The sequence below is a fragment of the Nanorana parkeri genome, unplaced genomic scaffold (genome assembly GCF_000935625.1).
Source record: "Nanorana parkeri isolate BGI_ZX_2015 unplaced genomic scaffold, ASM93562v1 scaffold396, whole genome shotgun sequence".
NCBI classification, from domain to species: Eukaryota; Metazoa; Chordata; class Amphibia; order Anura; family Dicroglossidae; genus Nanorana; species Nanorana parkeri.
Genome location: NW_017306664.1, coordinates 378,813 through 403,361, shown reverse-complemented (window position 1 = coordinate 403,361; position 24,549 = coordinate 378,813). Strand labels below are relative to the sequence as shown.

At 42.1% G+C, this 24,549-nt stretch overlaps 1 protein-coding gene across 1 annotated transcript in view; it reads left to right on the top strand.

The window, feature by feature from the left end:
- Positions 1–24,549, top strand: part of MAML3 (mastermind like transcriptional coactivator 3) — a 334,403-nt gene that overhangs the window by 1,556 nt on the left and 308,298 nt on the right. The gene's annotated exons all lie outside the window — the stretch shown is intronic.

Sequence of the window (24,549 nt, the reverse complement as noted above, 5' to 3'; positions counted from 1 at the left end):
TATATATATATATATATGTGTGTGTATGTATGTAGACTGACATGTGTCTTTTTTAAAACTTATAACACGTGTGCATAAATAAATAGAGAGAGACTAGATAAGGTTAAAAAGGCACAGGTCCATCCAGTTCAATATACATCTATATCATTCATTTATAATTTTATTCTGAAAACACAAAGGTTACAGCGACATGATCCTGATCAGAGGGTTCAGATTGGTCATTTCAGAACTAGCAGAAAAAGTTCATACAGTCACAGGGTTGAAGACTCATTGACAGCGCAGTTTCTTTTTAATTCAATCATAGTTATTCATGTCAGTGCTTTGGGTCAGAATAACTCTTTAATTGATGGCAAATGTCAGTGCTGCTTCCCCTGACCTGACACTTCCAGATTAGTAGTAGTTTACTTCTTGGCCTTGCACACTGTACAGAATAAGAAGTGTGTTACTAGTGTGCATTTAAATGTCATGTCCTGATCTCTATAAAATGAGTATATTTGTATCCTTGCACACTATACACAATAAAAAGTGTGTTACTAATGTACTTTTTAAACCTCAAGTCTTGATCTCTATAAATTAATGTATGTGCTTCCTTGTACACTATACACAATAGGAAGTGTGTTACTATTGTACATTTTAAACTTTAGGTCATGATCTATTCTCTATAATAAATATACCTTTTTTCCTTGCACACTATACAAGTGTAAGAAGTGTAAGTGTAAACTGGTAACACACAACTTCTGATCGCTATAAATGGGTATATTTGTTTCCTTGCACACTGTACAAAATAACACGTGTGTTGCTAGTGTACATTTATACTTCAAGTCCTGCTCTCTATAATGGATTTTTTTTTCTTTGCACACTGTATCAGATAAGAAGTGTGTTGCTAGTGTACATCCTGTTCTCTGTAAATGAGTAATTTATTTCCTTGCACACTACAAAATAAAGTGTGCTACTAGTTAGTGTACCTTTAAACTTCAGGTCCTGATCTCTATAATGTATATACTTGTATCCTTGCACACTATACAAGATAGGAAGTGTGTTACCAGTGTACATTTAATCTACATGACATGTCCTGATCTCTGTAAATGATTATATTTGTTTCCCTGCACTATATACAAAATAAGAAGTGTGCTGCTAGTGTACATTTAAACTTCATGCCCTGATCTCTATAGTGAATATATTTGTTTCCTTGCACACTATAGAATATAGGAAGTGTGTTACTATGAATATTTAAACTTCACGACCTGGTTTCTATAATATATTTGTTCCCTTGCACATTATACAAGATAAGAAGTGTGTTACTAGTGTAGATTTAAACTTCAGGTCCTGGTCTCTATAATATATTTGTTTCCTTGCACACTATGCAAGATAAGAAGTGTGTTACTAGTGTACATGTCCTGATCTCTATGAGTGGATAGATAATTTTTTGATTAGCGCACTCATAATATTGTTGTGTTTTACATTCACGGTGTTATAATAAAGGCCGCTCTTCCTCCCAGTTCTCGGTGCACATGTTTCTAGGCGCTGTGTAAGAGGAAAGCGGCGTGCTAAATGTAGACAACTGGATTTTTGTGGTTAAATAGAGTCATGAGCCAGGGAGGAGCTCAGGGCTGGGGGTGGGGTACAAGTGTAAAGTGTACATCTCTTGCTTCAGTAATCAGGACACTGTCAGAGCTGAGGCTTGGCTGTTTGCTGCTCACTTCTGAGTGGCAAAGTGTGTGTGTTGTGGGGGAGGGTTGTTTGCACAGTAGTGGCTATTTTCCCTCACTCCCTCCTCCTTCCCTCTGACTCTGATGCTGTTAGACTGGTAAGATATCTTACAGGAAGCAACCCCCCTCCTTTTATTTGGCTTCTGCTGCATTAAGGCAGAATCAGCCCTGTTCTTCCCTCATATAATGCTCTAAAGAGAAGATCATGTCTCCTCAATGCTTCCTAGCAGGGGGGGGCATGAGTTTAATAACAGCAAACACCCGGCTTTAGCTAACGCTGCCAAAAGAATAGGTGCAGATGACATGGCATCCCACCTACCGTGATTTATATACATCAGGAAATCATGTAAAGATATAAAACACCTTTTATCTCAACACAATTATATTGCTGAATAATATTCCCCTTTAGTCCTTATACACAGGACTCCTTGTTAGATCGTAGAGTTCATTTTGTATTGTCACATTTACGATTCAATAGGGGATTTCCATTTTCCAGCAGATGATGAAAATATTTTGCGGCACTTATACATTGTGATGTCCAGAATTTATTAAACAAAAATGTTGTGTTTGTTTAGACGGGACTGTTTGTCTTGACGTAGGTGTATCATATTGTTATTTGTTAATAAGCAACGACATATTCCACAACTCTTTTAGCAGGAGAAAACCTACAAATGAAGGCTCTGAAAATATATTAAACGCATATAAGGATATAATAAATAATATCAATATAATAAATACATGTAATAGTTGGGGCAGGAAAGAGATATTTATCTATATCAGACTTCTATGATGTACATGTGTCAGGTGTAGTAGTATTACCTCTACTGCGGGTTTTGTTATATATGTCTTAGTAGATGTAGATTTCTTTATATTGCAGTTAGTGCAGGCATAGAAAATCCGCCAGACAAGGTTATGTCATAGGACTTGTCTGCTAGTAAGGGTTAATTGTTTTTGTGGAGCAGACCACGGCCACTATGGTAATATGCTGTACTGCATGCTAGCTACTTGAATTATTCCACCAGCAGTGAGGCTTCCAAGCCTTTGTGTCCAGTTATCCCCTTGTCTGCTTTTCAGTTGCTGGATGTGGAATACAAGGGGAGGAGTTCTTGGCGCAGGTCTATCACACACATGTTTTTATTTTTCCTCTTCTTTTAAACAGGAAGCTGAAAGAAAAGAGATCACAGGCTGTAAGGCAGAAATATGGAATATTAGCAGCTGCTGCTTTTTAGGATATGTGTCCATGTTTTTAAAGTGTGTCTATCTTTAGGCAAACCCTTTTGTCAAGTGCCACTTAAATAAAACTTTTAAGTTACTTTTTCACTTCTGTTTATATATTTATTGTTGTGCTGTTGAAGTGAAAGAAATCTTCATACAGCACTCTTTGGAAAATTAGGTAAATGGGCTGTAGATTACCTCTGGCCAGAAGGCCGGCAAAACTCTGGGCAAAACTTTTCTTAACCCTTGCAGTGGGGCTACCCCCAAACCACAAGGGTTAAGTGCTTGTTTTTTGTCTAGAGAGTAAAATAAAAAAGTTATTCTCACCCGATCCTCTGAGCCAGCTTGTTGTTAGACCGGTCCCAGGAGCCTCTCTCTCCCTCTTCAGTAGCTTTCTGAGGTCCCATGAGTCATCATGTTCTATAGACAGAGGGGAATTTATCAAAAGTGGAGCAGACAAAATGTGGAGCAGCTGTGTATGGCAACCAATCAGCTTCTCTCTTCAGTTTGTTCAGTTAAGATTTGAAAATGAAAGAGAGAAGCTGATTGGTTGCCATGGACAGCTGCTCCAGATTTTAGCTGCTTCAGTTTTATTAAATCACTTCACAGTGTATTAGACGTGAGGACGCCATAGGACAGTCCATTGTTGGAGGAGGAGACAGGCCGAAAGGAGTGCTGTAACAGCCAGTCGCCTGCGAGGTTCAGATGAGTATAACTTTGTTATTTTTGCACCTAGACCAAAAAAAAAGCTCTTGACCCTTTCAATGTGAGGGTAGCCCTACTGCAAAAGTTAAGAAATGTTTTGCCTGGAGTTCTTCTTTCAGGATAGCACAGACTAGCAGGGGACAGGCAGCCTTAGGAAATACCCTTCATTGTTTCCAGCGCAGCCCCAACGCAACACATGGCAATTTGCCTGGTCATGGACGGGATCGCTTCACACCACTGCATTGCGATCGGCACGTGGTGGTGTGTGCTGAAGTATGGCATGCTGTACTTTTTTTTCAGCACAGCGGGATGTGACGCGGTACAACAACCTTGCACAGTATAATGGGCTGGGATCCGCGATTTGGTACTGTGGCAGGGCACAGCACACCAGACGCTGTGCGAGTAGTGCAGTGTATTTCCACTTTTGCAGTCAAACTGGGATTACACCCACTTAATATTTGTTACATGTTTTCATTTACATAGCATAACTTTAAACAAATATTTAAATATTTTCAAGTGCTTTTTACTTTAAACCCCAACATGGCTTCCTCTCTATGTAAAGTTAAGGAGGGGCTGTGGGAAGTTACTTTTGCTTTAATTAACCCTGTCTGTACTTTGCTGACAGATTTCATTATCAGATATAAACTAGATTTGAACACTGTCTGTCCTAACAAACGGTCAAAATTTTGAAAAATTGTATGTTAATGTGAAGAAGCTCAATTTGAAAGTGAAAGTAGAGTGTCAAACTGAGGGACAAACTGCAAGTAGTAGACTGAAATCTGCACAAAGGCATTCACCACATGAGCCCAGAGTCCAGCGCGTTACTGAGCCCAGAGTCCAGCGCGTTACTATGCCCAGAGTCCAGCGCGTTACTATGCCCAAAATCCAGCGGGTTACTGTGCCCAGAGTCCGGCGGGTTACTGTGCCCAGAGTCCAGCGGGTTACTGTGCCCAGAGTCCAGCGCGTTACTGTGCCCAGAGTCCAGCGCGTTACTATGCCCAGAGTCCAGCGCTCCGTTGGGGGTCACCACAACTTGGCAAATGTTACTAAGGGGTCCCGGCCCTAGAAAGGTTGAGAACCACTGATCTAAAAGGTAAGAAATATATATTTTTAAAATATTTTTAGGAATATTGTGTGAATGGGAACACGTAATAAATGTTGTGGGGTTTATCAAATTTGTCTGCAAAAGCGGAGCTACACTTAAAGGCTGAACGCCAGGCTAGGAGAATATTCTTTAAATACAAGGAGAATGTCTCTTCTTACTGGAATCTTAGTGAGCTTTGTGTATTTCTTCAGATCTGTGCAGTAATCCAGTATGAAAGGGGTTCTTCACAGTTAGAGGGGTTAAGGTCTGGAACTCGCTGCCGAAGGAAGTGATTTCAGCTAAGAGTGTGGAATCATTCAAGAAACTCCTGGACGAGTTCCTTGGAGACCGTAACATACAGGGGTACAAGTACTCCTAAGAGCAAAATCACACATGGACTCATACACACGCACACACCAGCTCAAATATAAATGCATACACGCAATAGGTTGGACTCGATGGACTTATGTCTTTATTCAATTACAAATACTATGTAACTGTGTAACATTGCCTCTGCTCAGGAGCTTCCTGTAATAAAGGCCAGTCACTGGTGCTCTCTCTCCTTGTGCTGGGTGACTGGTCTTGTATCCACCCCCTCCTGTAATTTTCAGCAGCCTATAGTGGGTGGGGCCTGCTGGGTCCCGCCCACATCTCTGCTCTCAAGGTGCAGTGTGCCATTCAGGATACATTTAGATATATATGTGTGTTTGTGGAGGGGGAACACCTACTTACTGCTATACTAGTTATTTAGTTATTTAGTTATTTTTATGTATAGTAAAGCTCTAAACCACAAGGGTGAATTTAACCTTTTGCTATCGAGTGATTAAATGCTCATATCAAGACATAAAAATTCCTTTGTAGTTTAGCACTGGTGCTGCATTCATGTTGCTCTGGAGTTTTCACAGCTACAAGTTGTAACATGCCTTGCTGTGTTCACATGCTAACATGTAGGCAGTAGGCATGAATTTCAAGTTGGATATTCCTTTGAAGTTCGTACCAACTTGAAACTCTAGGAATTCAGTTTGCCTTGTTTTCTCCAAATAGTCCATCTCCAAACCTGGTATTTATTGTCTGTATGGTAGAACATAATTGCAACTTGAAGGCTGTGTTGCACCAGCAACTTTGTAGCAGATACAAAGATCTCTGCGTATTTTCTTTAGCGATTTGTAGATGGCTGGTGTAACTGGCTACAATACTTGTCTTTGCAGCTAGAACCCGTTGGTGTGCCAATATCATCAGCACCTGCATTGGAAAACATGGGGAGCTATTGAAGTTAGCAGTATTGCCATTTCCAAATAAACAGGAAGTCAGTCAATGAGCACCTTGGTTACAAATTTCTGGAATCAACTAGATACAGAAAACATAGGAGAGCAATTTACCACATAGTACAAAATCGCTCATATAACATGGCCCAAACACAGCCAGCAAACTAGAAAGTTAGGGAGCTTTCACCCACCATATTAAAAGTAAAGTGGCACTGCAATTTGGATTCGGATAACAGTAACAGGGGTGCACAATTCCTATTGGTGGACGCCTGGGACATGAAGTTCCATTCGTCGGGCACGTGGTTTTCTTTCTACATTTAACCCTGCTGAGAGCAAGCTGGGCTAAATGTAGAGCAGTGGAGCCGCCGCTTGTTTTGTTCAAGTGATCTGGCCGGCTGTACAGCTATCCAGATCACTTGTAGCAGCCTGCTTGTTACCCTGCCGTGGTTTTTGGGGTTCCCTGCTCTTTGGCGGAACCCGGGACCATGGCAAATGACTTCAGGATGGAGAGCCGGGAGTAGACCATAGAACGTCCTTTCTCTGACCTGCTCTGTGTAATCAGTGAGACAGGAGTGCTTACTGTCTCAGCTGTCACAAGCCTGGCTGCACAATGCTGTGCTCAAGCTTCTGCATTGGAAGGCAGGAGAGACATCTCAAATCTACTATACCCAGGATTTCCCCCCTCCCCCCCCCCCCCCCCCCCCACTATACCTGCCTTTCAGCAAACAATCATTCCACTCCACCGCTACAGGTGTACTATCCATACACTGTACTGCCGCCCAGCGCAACCCTGTGCAATGGATTTTGAATTTGGATTTTGAGCACTCATTGGCTATTGGTCAGAAAGGTCACCTGACCACACTGGCCATTGGTCAGAAAGGTCACCTGACCTAAGCCCTTCTTAGCACAGTTAAATACAGTTTTGGTTAAAATTATATTTTGTATCAGGACAAGTAGATTGTCATGAGGGACCAGTAGATTGGGCCCCGATTTAGTCCTTGGGCAAGCATTTAAATAAAAAAAAATATTTCCACACCCCTGAGCAGATAACATGATATGATAACCCATAGTAAAGCCATCTGGCCAGTTCAGTGCAATGATTGTGATTTTCCCTGGCCACTGCATAATGGTTCATGCAGCAGGTAAATAAATAAAGTATCTACATTTCCGTTTATCTGCCAGAATATGCCGAACAAATGCATAGTTTAGGCATTCTTAGAAGAATGCTTTTGTGGAAAGTATCATTATTTGCACATCATAGAGAAAAGATGCACATAACATTTGATATGTGTGACTGGTGAAGTATTGCCAGCAAGCTTGTTCTTTCTATTTGCTGTGACGTGGATTGTGCCTTTATAGTCAGTAGTCTGTTCTTCCTTTATTGTAATGACATGAGCATGTTTGTGGTGGAGTGGAATTCTCCAAGCAGACTGCTTTTTACAAATCATACACCTACAATATGCTATGCTGGCTGACTGTATACCATTGGGCTTTGCTCTAGTGAGTCACACAAGTCACTTGTATTTCCTAGTTGAAGATCTATACATTCATGTAGAATTCACAAGGCATTCAGTCTAGTCTAGAAGCCAGCAAAATCCCATATTACAGTTATCAAGGGACACTTTCTGTAGTATTTGTCCTGGGATGTAGCCTGGTGGTGTGACCAGGAACACGAACCATTAGTTAAAGTGTATCTAAGACCAGAACAATATATACTTTATTGCAACATACTGTTCTTAGATGTGGATGTTCTCTTTTTTTCTTTTCAGACTTCTTCTTTATTCTTTTGATCCTGCCAATAACACACTTTCTGTCGCAGGGTGACAACGCACACTCATCTATCTATGGAGCAGCACCATTGTCACCTTTGGCTGCTCCCCTGATGTTGATGACAGAAAACCTCCCCTTCTCCTTATCTCCATAACAAATAGGGAGTTTTTCTCTGTAGTGTACAAAAATGAACTAGACATGACTGAAAACACTGCTTAAAGGAGAACTATGAGGTGAGTGATTTCCACTCATCCTCATAGTTCGAGCCGACCTGTGACAATGAAACTGTAACACGTTGGCTCTATTAATCGGGAAGTGAGCGAACAGATACTGTCGCTCGCTCACTTTTCAATCATCTCCCTGCAGAGGGTGGTGACTGTCAGTCACCGCTCCCAGCAGGGATTTCCCCTCTCTGATCCTCCAGCACTGAGCGGAGGAACGGATGGGGGAGGGGGCGGGCACAGCTGTCTCTGCCTCCACATAGGCAGAGCCAGCTGTTACTCGTGCAGTTGAGTGGATCTCGACAGTATTGTCTGGTCCCGGCTGCGGCGCTCTCAGTTTATAGCGAGCAGTAGCTCACTATATACTGAGCTTTGGGTCACGGGAGGACGCTAGTATATGTCCTACCATGACTCTAAAGAGAACTATGGGATAAAAAGGTTACCCCATAGTTCTCTTTTAAGACAGCACAGAGAGCTCACAGAATTCCTTGAAGGATAATCAGGTTTTTTTTGTTTTTTTTACATCTATGGTACAGATTTTAACAGAACGCTTCCTTTGGTATATTTAACAGACAAAAGGGAACTATACATTGCTAAAATACAAGAGTACCTGTATACAGGAGAATTAATACCTGTTGCTCTGGTGGTTGATGTGGCACTATAACAGTGTTTGCAAAATTGGGGAAATAATCCATAGCATTCTTGACTTCAGATTAAGCTAAATTATTATACAGCAGTTCCCATATGAGACATAAAGATCTACTTCCTTTTTGTGTGTACACAACCACCCTTCGCCCAGTCTTGTTGTGATCCCTTTGATCGGGGATATAAAGGGACCTCGCCTTCAAAGTAGAGATGATGAGTATAAGCGTTTGATAGAACAGAGGGTTTCCAACATCCATTTTGTGTAGATTCAAGGAGAAAAGGTAAAAATAAATTGCCAACATACTAGGCAATCTGTGTTACCTAATAAATTGTAACCTAATTGTTCCCTCTTCCACAAAGTAAAGGTGGATCCTTTAACTATTACACACGTATGGGCAGACTGTTGAGAGATCTTGTTTTCTATGGCCAGAGAAAAGTTATAGGTGATTATAAAATCTGCCTGCCAAGGCTGCTAACTCCTTCCATAACTATAAAATGAAAGTGCTACTCCACACAGTTTATATTTTATTTATAGATGGAGGCTTAAATATGAACTCAGCACTGGGCAACATATGATTTGTATGCTCCATCAGTCAAACCCCCCGGCCATCATTCCAGACTGCTTGTGTCCAGCAAGGTGTTCTCATCCTCCTTGGCGTCAGTGATGTGCGTGGGCTTGGCACAAACCAATTTTGCCCAAGCTGCATTTAATTGGGCTGCAACGGGGGGGGGTGACTGACAATTTTGCACAGGCTTGGGCAAACTTGGTTTACACCAAGCCCATGCGCTTACCCACTTGGCATATTCTATAGCTTCTGCAACATTCTCTGTAATATAAACTTACAGGGAGGGTGAGAGCCTCTCATAATGGCCATAGCAGGTGTACAAACCCAGAAACTCAAACACATATTTCACTAGTAGAGCCCCCAACATATTTTAAATGTCCACTCTTTAGGAGCTACCAAAAACTAAAATGTTGGTTTTATGTGGACTGACCCTTTAACTGTACAAGGCTTGATTTCTCATAAGTCAATATTTTTCTTTTAGTTCTTAATTATTGCTTAACCACCATGTAGGGTGGCTCCATTTTTCTCTGCTTATAAACAACTCTTAGAAACTTACAATTAGTGTCATTCAGAAACTTGTGATGTTTTAAGGAGAGAAAGCCATGTGATAATTTTTGTAAATTGTCGAGACAAAGAGGAAAAGGAGATCCTGCATAGGACATTTTGGATGTAATGGCATATTAAGGTTTCTGGAAAGAGCACTGCTAAATACAAATTCTGACCATGTTCAGCTACCTATTGGTCAGTAAAGCTGCCCATCATGGTGAACACCCAATAGAAATAGGCAGTAGGGGAACTGCCAGCTTTTAGCTTCTCAGCTTCTCCAGATGTTGGAATGTACATAGGAAAATGCCTCAGGTTTAATGGCTTGCAGGGCACTTGTGAAGATGTTTGGAGACATATGCAGGCACCATTAAGAAGCCTGCATCCTGGTCATGTAGCCAGTTTAACATGTTTTAGAAGATAAAAGGTTTTACTTCTAAGTGGAACTGAAATGCTAACTTTCTTCCCCCAAAGGTTTGCTTCTCACACCACATTAGTAATCAAAAGAACAGAGCATAGATCATAGGTTTCAGAACTTTCACACAACTTTCAGACCTTTGTAGTTCTCCAGCTTCGTGTACATCTCCAAGTCAGCTGGGCTCAAGTACTGCGCATGTGCTACTTAGCTGCATAGAGTGTAGTGGGCTGCCCATACATAAGTAGATGGCTGGATCTACAAACTGTCAATTGAAGTCTATACAGCCAGCTACTGAAGTACTGAGCCCAGCTTGCTTGGTGAAGAGATGTGCCACCTGGAGCAATTAAACGTCTGATCTGAGATCTGTACTTTTCATCACGTGAGGGGTGGAAGAATTCATACAACCCCAATTCAAAAAAAGTTGGGAAGCTGTGTAAAATCTACATAAAACAGAATGCAATGATTTGTGAATCTCATAAACCCACATTTTATTCACAATAGAAAATAGAAAACATATCAAATGTTTAAACTGAGAAAATGTACCGTGTTAAGAAAAAAATAAGGTACAGGCAGTCACAGGGTTACTTACAAGATGGGGATTGTAGGTTTGTACTTAAGTTGAATTTGTATGCAAGTCGGAACAGGTACAACTCCAGCCAAAAAAACATTTTTTAGTTTTGGATAGCATAGGGAAGGGTCACATTTGTTTTGCTGTCTGTTCCTGTTGTTCAGAAGATTATAATATAATTAAAAAAAATATATTGACAGCAGACAGTGGGCGGGTGCAATAGCCAGCCTGCTATTGGCTATTGCATTTTAGAATATCCAATAGCAGGCTGGGTATGGCTCCCAGCCTGCAATTAAGAGTATACAGGGGTGCGGGGCAGAGGAGCCGCGACCGGGCCAGGAGACCGGAGGATCGTTCGGACCGGGGAAGCCGACGGAACGGCTGAAGAGGAAGCCGGCACATCAGTGGAGGTACGTGGGGCATCGGCGGTATGCAGCGGTCTGTGTCCCCGCTGCCTCCGCCAACACCGGCGCGGAGAGCAGCAGGGATTTGAAAGGACACAGGCCACTGCAGCCACAGTTCTCCTAAATGTACTGGCGGCTGCCGGTACATTTAGGACAACTGTGGACCCCGTTCGTAAGTACGGATTGTCCGTAAGTCGGACGTCCGTAACCCGTCGACTGCAAATTGTTGGCAGCAACACGTCTCAAAAAAGTTGGGGCAGGGCTGTTGTTACCATGGTGTAGCATCCCCGCTTCTTTTAACATCTATGTAAATGTCTGGGAACTGAGGTGACCAGTTGCTGGAGTTCTGGGAGAGGAATGCTATCCCATTCTTGCCTGATATAGGTTTCCAACTGCTCAACAGTCCTGGGTCGTCTTTGTCGTATTTTTAGTTTCAGGATGCACCAAATATTTTCAAATGCTGAAAGGTCTGGACTGCAGGCCGGCCAGTTAAGCACCTCGACTCTTCTACTACAAAGCTATTCTGTTGTAATAGAAGTAGTATGTGGTTTAGCATTGTCCTGCTGAAATATGCAAGACCTTACCTAAAAAAAGATGTCCTTTGGGTGGGGGAATATGCTGCTCTAAAACCTGGATATATTCAGTATTGATGATGCCTTTCCAGATGTACAAGCTGCCCATTTCATATACACTAATGCACCCCCATACCATCAAAGATGCAGGCTTTTGAACTGAGCGCTGATAACAAGCCGGAAGGTCCATCTCTTCTTTAGTTCAGAGGATGCTGCGCCCATGGTTACCAAACAGAATGTCAAATTCGTGTGACCACAAAACAGTTTTTCACTTTGCGACAGACCATTTTAAATGAGCTTTGGCCAAGAGAAGACGGCGGCGTTTCTGGATCATGTTCAGATATGGTTTCTTCTTTGCATGATAAAGATTTAACTTGCATTTTTGGATGGCATGGTGAGCTGTATTCACAGACATTTGATTTTAGGAAGTATTCCTGAGCCTGGGTAGTGATGTCCATCACAGAATCATGATTGTTTTCAATGCAGTGCCGTCTGAGGGCCCGAAGATCACGGGCATCCAATATTGCGTTTCTTGTCCCCTGCGCATAGAGATTTCACCAAATTCTCTGAATCTTTTGATGATATTATGTACTGTAGATGATGATATATTTCAAGTCTTTGCAATTTTATGTTGAGGAACATTATTCTGAAATTGTTCAACAGCTCTTAGATGCAGCTTTTCACAGATTGGTGAACTTCTGCCGATCTTTACTTCTGAGACACTCTGACTCTAAGGCCTCGTTCACACCTGAACGTTTTGTAGCGCGTTCTACGCTCGACGAACGCTCTACGAAACGCTCAAACATCTAAATCCCATTGTATTCAATGGGTCTGGTTCACACCTTGGCGTATTTCAGCCCGTCCCTAACGCGCTACAAAACGGCCCACGCCTGAAAAGGTACATGTACTACTTTGGGCCGTTTTTGTTGCGCGTTTCCATTGGGATACAGCCAAGTAGCCCTCGGAAACGCACGCTTGTCGCACAATTTTTTTACCGCGAATCGCGGTAAAAAAACCGCGCGACGACCGCGCATATGCAATACGCCTAGGTGTGAACCAGGCCTAAAAGGGGGAAGAGTTAGTTGACCTGACCTGTTGCAAATTAACCTCATTATTTGCAAAATGTTTTTCCAGCTATTCTTTGTTAGTACCACTTACTATGCCAGCTTTTTGTTGCCCTGTGTCAACTCTTTTGAGACGTGTTGCTGCCATCAATTTCAAAATGACCTTATTTTTTTCATTAAATGGTACATTTTCTCAGTTTGAACATTTGATATGTTTTCTATTGTGAATAAAATATGGCATTATGAGATTTACAAATCATTGCATTCTGTTTTTATGTAGATTTTACACAGCATCCCAACTTTTTGGGAGTTGGGGTTGTAGAAATTTAGCACTATGTTTAAGCCCAACTCCAGGGACATGAAACATTTTCCCTTGTAGTGATGCTGCCCCCCACGCTACAAAGGTTAACTGCTCATTTATACCTAGGGAACAAAAAAAACCTTTTTACTTACCTTGCCCCCGCTCCCGCCAATTCCCTGCGGGCTGCTGGGCCAATTCCAAAAGCCTCTTTCTCCCCTTCACTCTGGGCGTCTAAGAACCTCTGATGAAATCATGTGCAATGCAGGATCCATAGTCGTGAATTGTACATGAGGACCATAGGGGACAGTTCATGAGTCGGAGCAGGTAAAGAGGAGAGTGCTGGCTTCCTCTAGGCACAAATGAGCAGTTAACCCTTGCACTGTTGGGGGCAGTCTCACTGCAAGGGAAAACTTTTAATTTCCCTGGAGTTGGACTTTAAAGTAGATGTGAACCTTGACTGAATAACAGTTACTTTGCTAAAGCACTGTAGCACCATAAAAAGTTGCCTTATAAAAATAAAATAAAATACCATTTAACTTTTATACATCTTTTGTTGCATCTTATTGCTGATAATCTCTTGCAGCCACTTCTTAACTATATGGATAGCATTTCCCAGGATTTCCTGATGGTTGCAACTTGTTCTCAATGGAAGCTCTGCACCAAAAACCACAAGGAAAAATAACTAATGTACCTGTTTTTCTGTCATTACAATGCTGGGAATGATTTAATTATTTCAGACAGACCCTCCCACATTTCACTATGGCTTCCTCTAGTTTGAGGAAGGTAGAGGAACTAGAATGTTCTCTTAAAACATCTACAAAGCATATGCATATATGAATCTGTAAGGATGTTTGGTAACAGATGATTTCCATGCAATTTATATGCAAGAGAACACACAAAAGAAGCACTGCTCCTCCATGGCTCAGAAAAGGAAGGAGCTGGCTGCTTGCTTCATAGGAGCACGTCCTTGCTCTAATATGAACCCATACAAATGGATCTCTACAACTAAAGCTGGCCACACACCTATCATTTTTTTCCGTTCAACCCACGGGCTGAAGGAAAAAATGTTATGCGATTCCTCCATCAACACAAATAGCGTGTCGATCGAGGAATCGCAGCTGTTTGCATTGCATTCGGCACCTCTCAGAATACCCGATCAGAGCGGGCAGCTCATTGGCTGCCGGCTCTGATCGTACCAAGATTTTCCAGCCGCCTCCTTCAATCGGCTGATTGAGGAATGCTAGCTGAAAGGGAGCCGACTGCCCCTCACACTGTGCGAATTTTAGCCGGTACATTAAAAACCTTAACCTGAAGCCAACCTTAAGCCTGTGATTTATAACTGACCTTGATTGTGTTTGTAAATCAACCAAAGCTGAGTTTCCATTTAAAACTCCAGTTTTGGCACTCCCACTATAGACCTGATTTCATATTTTGGCTGGTGTGCAGGGTAAAATTACGTTTTTACAAAGGATTGAGCTAATTACAAACGCTATGGCGATTATTTAGGTGGATATTTTAACATTTTACTGCAAGTTTTACTGAACAACATTATGTACGGGTGTTAAAGTGTCACTAAAGTCATACAACAAACAAAATAATCATATTTGCTTTCAGCATACCATTTTTACATCTCTTCCACTATCTTTTGATTTCTATGTCCATTTAGTCCCAATGAATACCTTTTGAATAGATGCAGAGACCCCATTCACAAACATTTCATGTATGCCATTGCCAAATTTCATTCTGCCTTCCTGTTTTCTCCCGTTGTAGTCACACAAGCAGAAGTACTGTGCTCCGAAGCTAAGTACACTCTTTTTTTTTTCACTACTCCCTCATAGCTCCACAACCCCTCCCTCTCTACTTTGCCAGTCTCTCCCTCAGCTTGGAGCCCAGCTGTATGTGACATGTGGCACAAAACATTGTGTGAAATGTCCCGTATTGAGATGATGTGGAAGCACAAAATACTAGCAGGAGCTACTCCTCAGACTAGGCAGGGATATGTAGTGTTTTTTTAAAAATAAGAACATTTTTGGAGCATGAATCATGATAACAAAGCCTTTTGATTTATTTCCCAATGCTTGTTCTGAAAACCTAATGCAGGGGTGGACAAATGAATATTGAATTCAGGAGCCAGTCTGTCCAATCCAGGAGCCAGCGGGATTTTTTTAGGAGCCAGCTCCATTGACAAAACCAAAGAAAACCTCACAATTTATGCACCAGCAGTAATGTTTAAGTAGCATCGGCTACCTGGCTCTTGTGATATATCCAGCCCTGATCTAATGTGATCAAGGTGACTTTAGATCTCCTTTAACAAATGATGGATGTTTGTAGAGTGAACTGTTGCAGCGTCTCATATTATTGGTATTAATGGGCTTGTTAAATATCCAGTAGATGCTAGAAACTTTCTTTCTCTTGACCATGATCCTTTATCTTCAGCTCAGCTGACAAATGGCACCTTCATAGTAGAAGAGGCATTCCCTTTTTCTGTGTTATCATGGTGTGAAAATCAGTCACACTTATTCAAGGGGTGTAAGAAGCAATGTCACAAGTGAAAAAATGCAATACCCATGGCAACCAATCACAATTCTTGTACCGGTATAACATCTTTGTACTGGTGTAACCTCTGATTAGTTGCTCTGGGTTTCTGCACTTTGCACTTAGGGCTTTGCTTCTTTCATGGCTTATTAAATAAGGCTACATAAGGCTGTCAGACCTGTGGAATTTCTCAAGAGAAGATCATGGGCATGAAATCTCTTTTGACCCTAGAAAGTGGAAAGATCATCTCATTGTGCAAGGAACCAAATAATACATTAAATTAGTTGCTGAAACAATTCTATGGGCATAGCATTTTTTTTTCTTTTAAATTTGTTTATATTATTTTAACTCCATTCATTAAAAGTTGAATGTATAGGAGAAATGACTGTGGATTCTCTTTTTACATTTTGCATGTAAGTATGATACATTGGTGTAGTTTAAAGCCTATCTCCCTGCTCCCTCTTTCTCCTTCGCTCCGGAAGTCGGAGGTCCGCTGATATCATCACTTCTATTGGCTTGCATTATATGTGAGGACGCCCAGGGACAGTCCATGTGCTGGAGTGGAGGGGAGAGAGGTGAGTGCCAACTGCTGGGGGAGGGGGAGCAAGTAAGTAAAAGTCCATTACATAATACCCCCAGACAAAAGCAAGCAGCTAGCTCTTGCAGTGCAGGGACAGCCCCAGTGCAATGGTAGTTTGTGTTGCCTGTAGATAGGCTTTAAAGAGGTATTTTTTCTTACACTCTTATTTTAGATATGGCTGGGCTCTGGTGAGGTTTCTTATATATTTGGGGACTACAGAAGCAAGGTTAGCAGCTAGTAGAGAAGGGGACCATTACATTGTGGAGGCCAGGAGTGGACTAGGGCTGTAAACCAGAGCAATGTTGAAGAGTTCAGAAAGTGTGTGCTTGGATTCATGGTTCTTTCTGGGGTCATGCCACAAGCCACGCACATATTTAAAGGTATTAGTAGACACCTTGCCCTGTCTGCTTTGCCCAGAGTTTTGATGTTAGTTAAATGGCTTTTTGGTTACTACAGGTTCACTTTACAACAATCCATGTCTGAGGACAACCCATTCAGCCAGGATGTATGTTTCATATGTCTGTCTGGAATTGTTTCGTGCTAACATATTAGCTCTGAAAATGGCATACATTGAAAGATATAGGCAGAGTTAAAGGAGAACTATGGGGTTAAGGCTTTTTCCCATAGTTCTCCTAAGGGTAACGGGAGGACACAAACTAGCGCCCTCCAGTCACCCTAAGCTCGCGGAGTACTGAGACGCCACAGTATACCGCAAGCTACTGCTCGCGGTATACTGAGACGCCGCAGCTGAACCGGATCCCGACAATTATGTCTGGATCCGCCCAGCTGCGTGAGTGACAGCTGGCTCTGCCTATCTAGAGGCAGAGCCAGCTGTACCAGCCCCCTCCCCCGTCCGTTCTGCCAGTCAGCGCTGGCGTATCGGAGCGGAGAGGGTGGAATCCTCTAGCCCCTCCCCTGTCATGGCAGAGAGCCATGACCGGATCGAGAGGTGAGTGAACGCCGGTATGTGTTCGCTCACTTCCCGATCTACTGAGCCGACCTGTGACAGTCTCATTGTCACAGGTCGGCTAGAACTATGAGGGGAGTGAAAAGCACTCACCTCATAGTTCTCCTTTTAAAAAAAAATGTTATTCCAGTGTTGGGTGATTGAAGCTACAACCAAAACCATGATACCACCCAGCTGTTTGTATGAACAATTATATACTGAAAAGCTGACTTCTGACTTCCCTCTATAAAGCAATCATTTCAATTCAAATTGGTAAACTAAATGGGAGATTGTAGTCCATCACGGGAGGAGCGTGGAGCGGTGGCTACTTTACAACACACACACACGGACCATGGGGAACAAAAGTAGTCACCCTCCAGAAGGAAGGACAGTGTCGGCACCAATTCAGAGATGATTTCAGAATCTACAGCTGAGTGATACACAAATAAGGTTACATTTGTGATGCGAGTTAAAGGAGAACAATGGGGTGAGTGAATTACACTCATCCTCATAGTTAGAGCCGAAATGTGACATGGAAACTGTCACACGTCGGCTCTATTAATCGGGAAGTGAGCGAACACATACCGTCGCTCGCTCACTTCCTGCAGAGAGCGTTGACTGTCGGTAACCGCTCCCCGCAGGGATTCCCCACCTCCCCTCTACGATCCTCCAGCGCAGAATGGAGGAACGGGAGGGGGCGGGCACAGCTGGCTCTGCCTCTAGATAGTCAATTAGCCAGCTGAGTGGATCTTGACAGTATAGCTCGCTATATACTGAGCTGTGGGTCAGGGGAGGAGGTTAGTATATGTCCTTCCATGACCCTACAGAGAACTATGGGATAAAAAGATTACCCCATAGTTCTCTTTTAAGGTACTCAAATGCATTTTTAAGCGGACCTTTATACTCAAAAATCAAATTCTACCAATGCATCCCTCTATGTATGATGATTAATAATAACATAGACATGTCAGGTGTAAAACGCTGTGATTATGAATTAGGAAAACACTTGCACAGCATTCACTTCCTGCTTTTCCTCCCCTGAGATGATGTGCATGGTCACATGTCCTAGTCACATGTGCCAGAAATTCAGGCATTAATAGGAGAGCGAGTAATCTGCCCTTTGTAAACATGGCCACTGTCAGAAGCCTGGGGAAGGAAAGAGAAATAAGGTATGCAAAGAATACAAAGCCGGCAATTATCTAGAAGTATGTGTGTGTAGATTGTCATCACTAAACATTTCTAAAGGTGTGTTTGTTGTTATTTTAAACATATGGGTAAAGGTCCATTTTAAGATTTAACTCCTGAGTTTAATGTCACTATAAATTGAGGTGAAGGTCATCTTTGGGTAAACAGTGAACAGAGTTAAAGGAAGTTGTAAAAGTTAGACTGACCACTGTCTATCATAATGATATAACTATGCATTTCCTCTCAATTACTTGTGCAATTGTACATCAGTGGTCCCATCAGTGCCTAGGTCCTTGTCCAATTTGTTCTCAGTTTAGGTGCTCACAGACATTTGATCAATTACTTTCCAAACACCCTTAGCATCTGGTAAACAGTTTGAAAACATTTAGTAAGAGTTCAGTGTGTGTCTAATAGGCGTCCCAGATGCTTGAAAAAATGCTCGGAAACAGGAGAAGTAAGCAACTAGTAGAGAATTGTTTACTAAATGGCTGAAATGACCTGTTGATAAACATTCCCAATATTTTAAAATCGGGCATTTGGAGTGTGCACCAGTAGTTATGATTGGCTGACGGTCACGGAATACTGCAAGAGACGTCCCAATGATTGCATGCAAATAGGCCGATTCTCAAAATGTGAAATGCGTGTTATACAGTAAACTCTGTTATCCGGTATTCAACTAACCAGAACTCTCATCTCACCAGAAAAAAAATCCCCTGTGTACTCACTGTTCTGCTGATCTGAAGCATGTATTATCCTGGAAACAATTGTGTGCCTATTCGTCTAATTTGCTTTTGATTACTGCATTTCAATATCAATATGAAGTCATTACATAGTTTATGTTGTGGTATGGTATAGTATGGGGTATGACATTAGTTAGACCTATTTTTTATTAGTAATTCTCTAGCAACCAGAAACAATATCCGGAATCTTCCAATCTCTGTGGATGTCGGATAACGGCGGAGTTTACTGTACTACTTGTTTGCAATTTAAATTTACACAGAGAGTAGCTGGCAGGCTGACAGCCTACCAACACTGTGTGTAGCTTGTGCCACTGCAATACATCACCTGTGCTGTAAAATACTGTTACTGCATAGGGATCCTGTATCAGATAAATCAGTACTCGGAGTAAAGATGACAATCATTAAAGTTGCACTGAACTCAGGAGTTAGACCTTAAGGCTGGGTTTACACCTGGGCGTACTATATGCAAATTTATTCAGCTCGTTTCTAGCGCGTTTTTTAGTTCAGTGAAACGCATGTTCGTCGCTCGTTTTTATACCTCCCTGTCGTTTCCACGCGCTGAAATACGCCCTGGTGGGAACCATGACCATAGGAAATTATGGGATTTCACTTGCTTCGATCAGCGCTGGAAAAACGCCCAGGTGTGAACCATGCATAAAAATGCATTCGAGTACCCCAACTATTGACAAAAATGTATCTTATTTGTGTATCACTCGGCTGTAGATCCTCAAATCATCTCTAAATTCATGCCGACACTGTCCTTCCTTCTGGAGGGTGGCTACTTTTGTTCCCCATGGTCCCTGTGTGTGTTGTAAAGTAGCCACAGCTCCAAGCTCACTCCCTTGATGGACTACAACTCACGCTTAGTTTACTAATTAGAATTGAGATTGTAGTCCAACACAGGAGTGGACTTGGAGTGGTGGCTACTTTACAACTCACACAGGGACCATGGGGAACAAAAGTAGCCACCCTCCAGAAGGAAGGACAGTGTCATCATGTATTTAGAGATGATTTGAGGATCTACAGCTGAGTCATACACATATAAGATACATTTATGATAATAGTTAAGGTACCTGAATGCAGTGAGTTATTATGAGTTTATTCTTAAAAATGCATTCAGGTACCTTAACTATTATCATAAATGTATCTTATATGTGTATGACTCAGCTGTAGATCCTCAAATCATCTCTAAATACATGATGACACTGTCCTTCCTTCTGGAGGGTGGCTACTTTTGTTCCCCATGGTCCCTGTGTGTGTTGTAAAGTAGCCACCACTCCAAGCTCACTCCTGTGTTGGACTACAATCTCAATTCAAATTAGTAAACTAAGCGTGAGTTGTAGTCCATCAGGGGAGTGAGCTTGGAGCTGTGGCTACTTTACAACACACACAGGGACCATGGGGAACAAAAGTAGCCACCCTCCAAAAGGAAGGACAGTGTCAGCACCAATTCAGAGATGATTTGAGGATCTACAGCTGAGTCATACACAAATAAGATACATTTATGATAATAGTTAAGGTACCTGAATGCATTTTTAAGATTAAACTCCTGAGTTTAGTGTCACTTTACATAGTACAGACGGTACCTATGCACCAGAAATAGACATTTGCTTAGATCTGACCTGGAAGTACCTCCCTTGCCTGTATTCTGGTTGGTTGCCATGTTTTACTGCACACATCTTCTTTGTTGGGAAATCAGCTCAATATGCATTTCTTTATTTCTACACTGTTCATCCTAAGTACTTTTCCATTGTTTAAAATTCCCACATATATGCTTCAACTTAAGTATGCAGACATCCTTATAGCGTGAAGAGGTCTTCAATGAAATGAGGCCACTTTAATTGTAATAAACCCTGGTTTAATGTTTCCTCATCTACAGGGCTTACATCTGCTTCTCATTTAATTTTACTGTTTTCCATATTAACCTTGGTGCCCCCTATCTTCTAGAAGTTAGAAAGTGAAATGAATGCAGTTTGTTGTCTCCTTCACAGATCACCACTAGTGAATAGCAGAATACCCAAAGCCTATATATGAAATTTACCACCAGCGAGGCGCAGCACTCGCCTGTATCTATGATAAAACAGAGACTCAGGTCAACCAGGTAATCCCCAGGACAAGTGTTAAAGCAGAACTACGTCCTCTTATTATGTAGAGCCAGGAAAGATGCCATCTTAGCCTTTCTTTGGATTGCAGTTGCTGTGGTGCCGCACATGTTATCAGCTTTGACACCCAGGGGCATCCCGAGGCCTGGTGTCACCTGGAGCGGAGACTGGGTGACACCCCGTCGGGATGTCATCGCGCATGCACAGGTGTCTAATGTCTAAATGCCTCTCAGTCAAAGGCACTGTTTTACCTCCAAAGGATTTGTATTTCTGTCCATTGTTCTCCTCTCCTACCCCACCCTCTGACTGCACAGTGAATAGAGAATTGGCAGACTGATAAGCACATCACTCTGTCACTCTGCTCTCTTTCTCTATAAGAATGCTTCTTGCACTGTAGCACAATTGATTGCTCATTCTCCCTTCCCCAGTGTGAGCTCTGCTGTACAGGGATCACAGGAGGCTGATGCCACATCAAATGTAGGTACTTACGCTGCTTGCATTAAAAAAAATTGTATTCAAGGATGTAATACAGGGCTGCATGAATGTGTGTTTTTTTTTTTTTATCTGCCTGGAGTTCAGCTTAAATGTTGTTACAGTCCTACGCTGGGGTATCGGTGCTAACTCCTTTGGTGACTTGATGTTGCATGTTAGCATGACATAGGTTACAACCTAGAATCCTACCTTACAATGGAAACCAACTGAAAATATTTTGTTTTGGTGGACCTGATCATGATGGATCGGGGGTAATCTGACTCATGTTCACTTGCATCTATCTCCCCATAGACCAACATGGGTCCCGTAAGTTAGGTTAACGGAGGTACATGGCTACAATTCATGTACCCATTGCACTCCTTACCGCTAATCCGTAGTGATAGGTTGGGTGCATCAGTAGTCGACGGATGGCCACCGTCTGAATAGAATATAGGAATCTCTTTATTGACGTTTCATGCAACAATACACTTATTGGAGGTACATGGCTGTCACAACGGTGACATCCATTCCGAGCTGCTCCAATCAGCAGGATGAACGGAACTGACGGGTCCATGTGAAAGGGGCCTAAACTCATTAAATGTTAGTATAAAAAAATTGTAACAAATCTTTCTTTTTTTGTTCTCTGGATTTGCTACTTGCTCCTCACCCTGAAGTATATTCCTGTCATATGCTTATCATGTATTAGTTGACTCGGGTTAAGTAGGAAGGACGTTTGACATGTTCAGCACAAAGGCCAGGACTGATGTATAGACAGAGGAAACAAACTGAGAATGTTATGAAATGAATATAGTATCACTGTATTACGACAGGAAACGGCACAAAGTGACTTGAAGAGTATCAAAATTACAAAAGCTGCAACTGCCTGAATCATTTACCATGAAGAGAACCGTTGAGAGGGGCTGGATTGGTTAATTAAATGTATTCTAATGTTGGCTTTTCATCAAAGATCATGTTGCACAACTGCATTCACAACTCTGTCTTCAAGTTATTTTGCAGAAGTTCATCACATAGCACAGATTGAGCTTTTGCTAGGCTTTATATGTCTGGTTGTTTGTTATCAGCCTTTTAACTGTTTAAAACTTAGTGGTAGGATAGACAACATTTCAAATGTGTGCTTACATGGTGGGCAATAGGAAACGAGTAAATGCTTTAACGGTGTCATTAAAATAATGTGGTTAAAGGAGTTCGAAAGTCCCAACATAGACTATCCTGTTATAACATCAGCACTGTAAGAGGAATACACACTAGAGTTGTTTTTAATAATACAATCAAAGCTTTCTTGAAAAAATTCCTTTTATGTAGTGAGTGCTGCCTTCTGTCTGCCCATCACTTCCAACAACTTCCTGGATTCTCCATGTGTTTTGCATCTCTTTCCCTGGTGCTTGATGTGATGCAATCTCGATTGCTCAAGACTACATAGCCCATCATGCATTGCTTTCAGCAAGCAATGATGATGTTACATTGTGAGAAGTCCACATGTTGAGTTGTATTTCGGAAGGAAGTCTTAGAGTGGTGACACAAGGAAGTGCATATTCACAGGGTTAAGTGAAATTGTATCAGTGCTTTGAGGAAGTACATCCTATGAGCATCTTCAATAAATAAGTTTACTAACTTCTAGATCAATATGGTTATTAGGAGTGGGATAGTTTTTGACCATAGATACTCTCTAAAGAAGAACTCCGGGCAGAACCAAAATGAACCCTTGCAGTGGGGCCACCCCTGCACTGCGAGGGTTAAGTGCTTGTTTTGTCTAGGAAGCTTAAATAACAAAGATATACTCACCCGAACCTTGCACCTGTCATTAAAATAATGCTAGACTGGTGTCTTTAACCTCGCTCCCCCATTGCTTCAGGGGTCTAAGGTTCCAAGGGGGGGCTTGTGTCCCGCCGAGCTCCTGGCAACCAGTGATGTCATGAGCTGGGTGGGACATAGGACAGAACCGCTGGCAGTGCAGTCCGACATCTGCCACCCCACCCCTGTGAATGACAAATCAGCACAATAACCACGCATCCAACCCCCAGTGACTATTCCCTGCCGGCACCCGCCAACCCTCCACCCCCCCTGGAACGCCATCGCCCCAGGCAGCGAATACCTTAGGGACTGTCCTGTCTCCAGTCCTTAAAGTGACATTAAACCCTCAGATTTTTTTTATATAAAACAATACTGTAATGTGCGCCTCACTGTAATCCATGGTTGTTTCCCTTCTCTTTGCTGCTCTTCCTTTTAAATCTGTATCTGTTCTCATGCTGGGCAGAACTTCTGTTTTGCAGCAGACTGCCTTGTCTCAGGAATGGATACACTGGATACACGGTGTCTGTGTATAAGTTTGTATAGCTTGAAACCTGAGCCAGCACTACAGGAAGAGGCCCTGAGCTGAAAAGGGAAGTTCTTCCCAAGCATGAGAAGACATGAGGATTTAAAAGGAAGAGCAACAAAGAGAAGGGAAACAAGCATGGATTAGAGTAAGGCACACATTACAGTATTGTTATATGTTAAAAAATCTGAGGGTTTAATGTCACTTTAAGTTGTTGCCCTACCGCACCTTCTGATTAATATAGCAGATTCTCAGCTAGTCCCTATCCAGCACGTTAGTCAGCACCACTATTTAAACTGTGCTCAGAACCTCACATTGCTTGCCTGAGCAATAGTTTGCTTCTCTAGCCATAGGCCCCTGTTCCATGTTAAAAAATCTGAGGGTTTAATGTCACTTTAAATCTGTCCTTACACAACTAACGATGTGTATTATTCTGTAGAAGTTAGTTAGCCCTCATTGCTGTACTTTTAACTAGAGAGTTTAAACCAACAGGAATGATTTCTAAGCAAGGAATGAACAGGCTCACAGCTGGCCGGCTTCGTATCAGTAATAGTCAAGCTGTTTCTAACATTGGCCACGTTCCTACAAGTATTAACTTGAGCAAT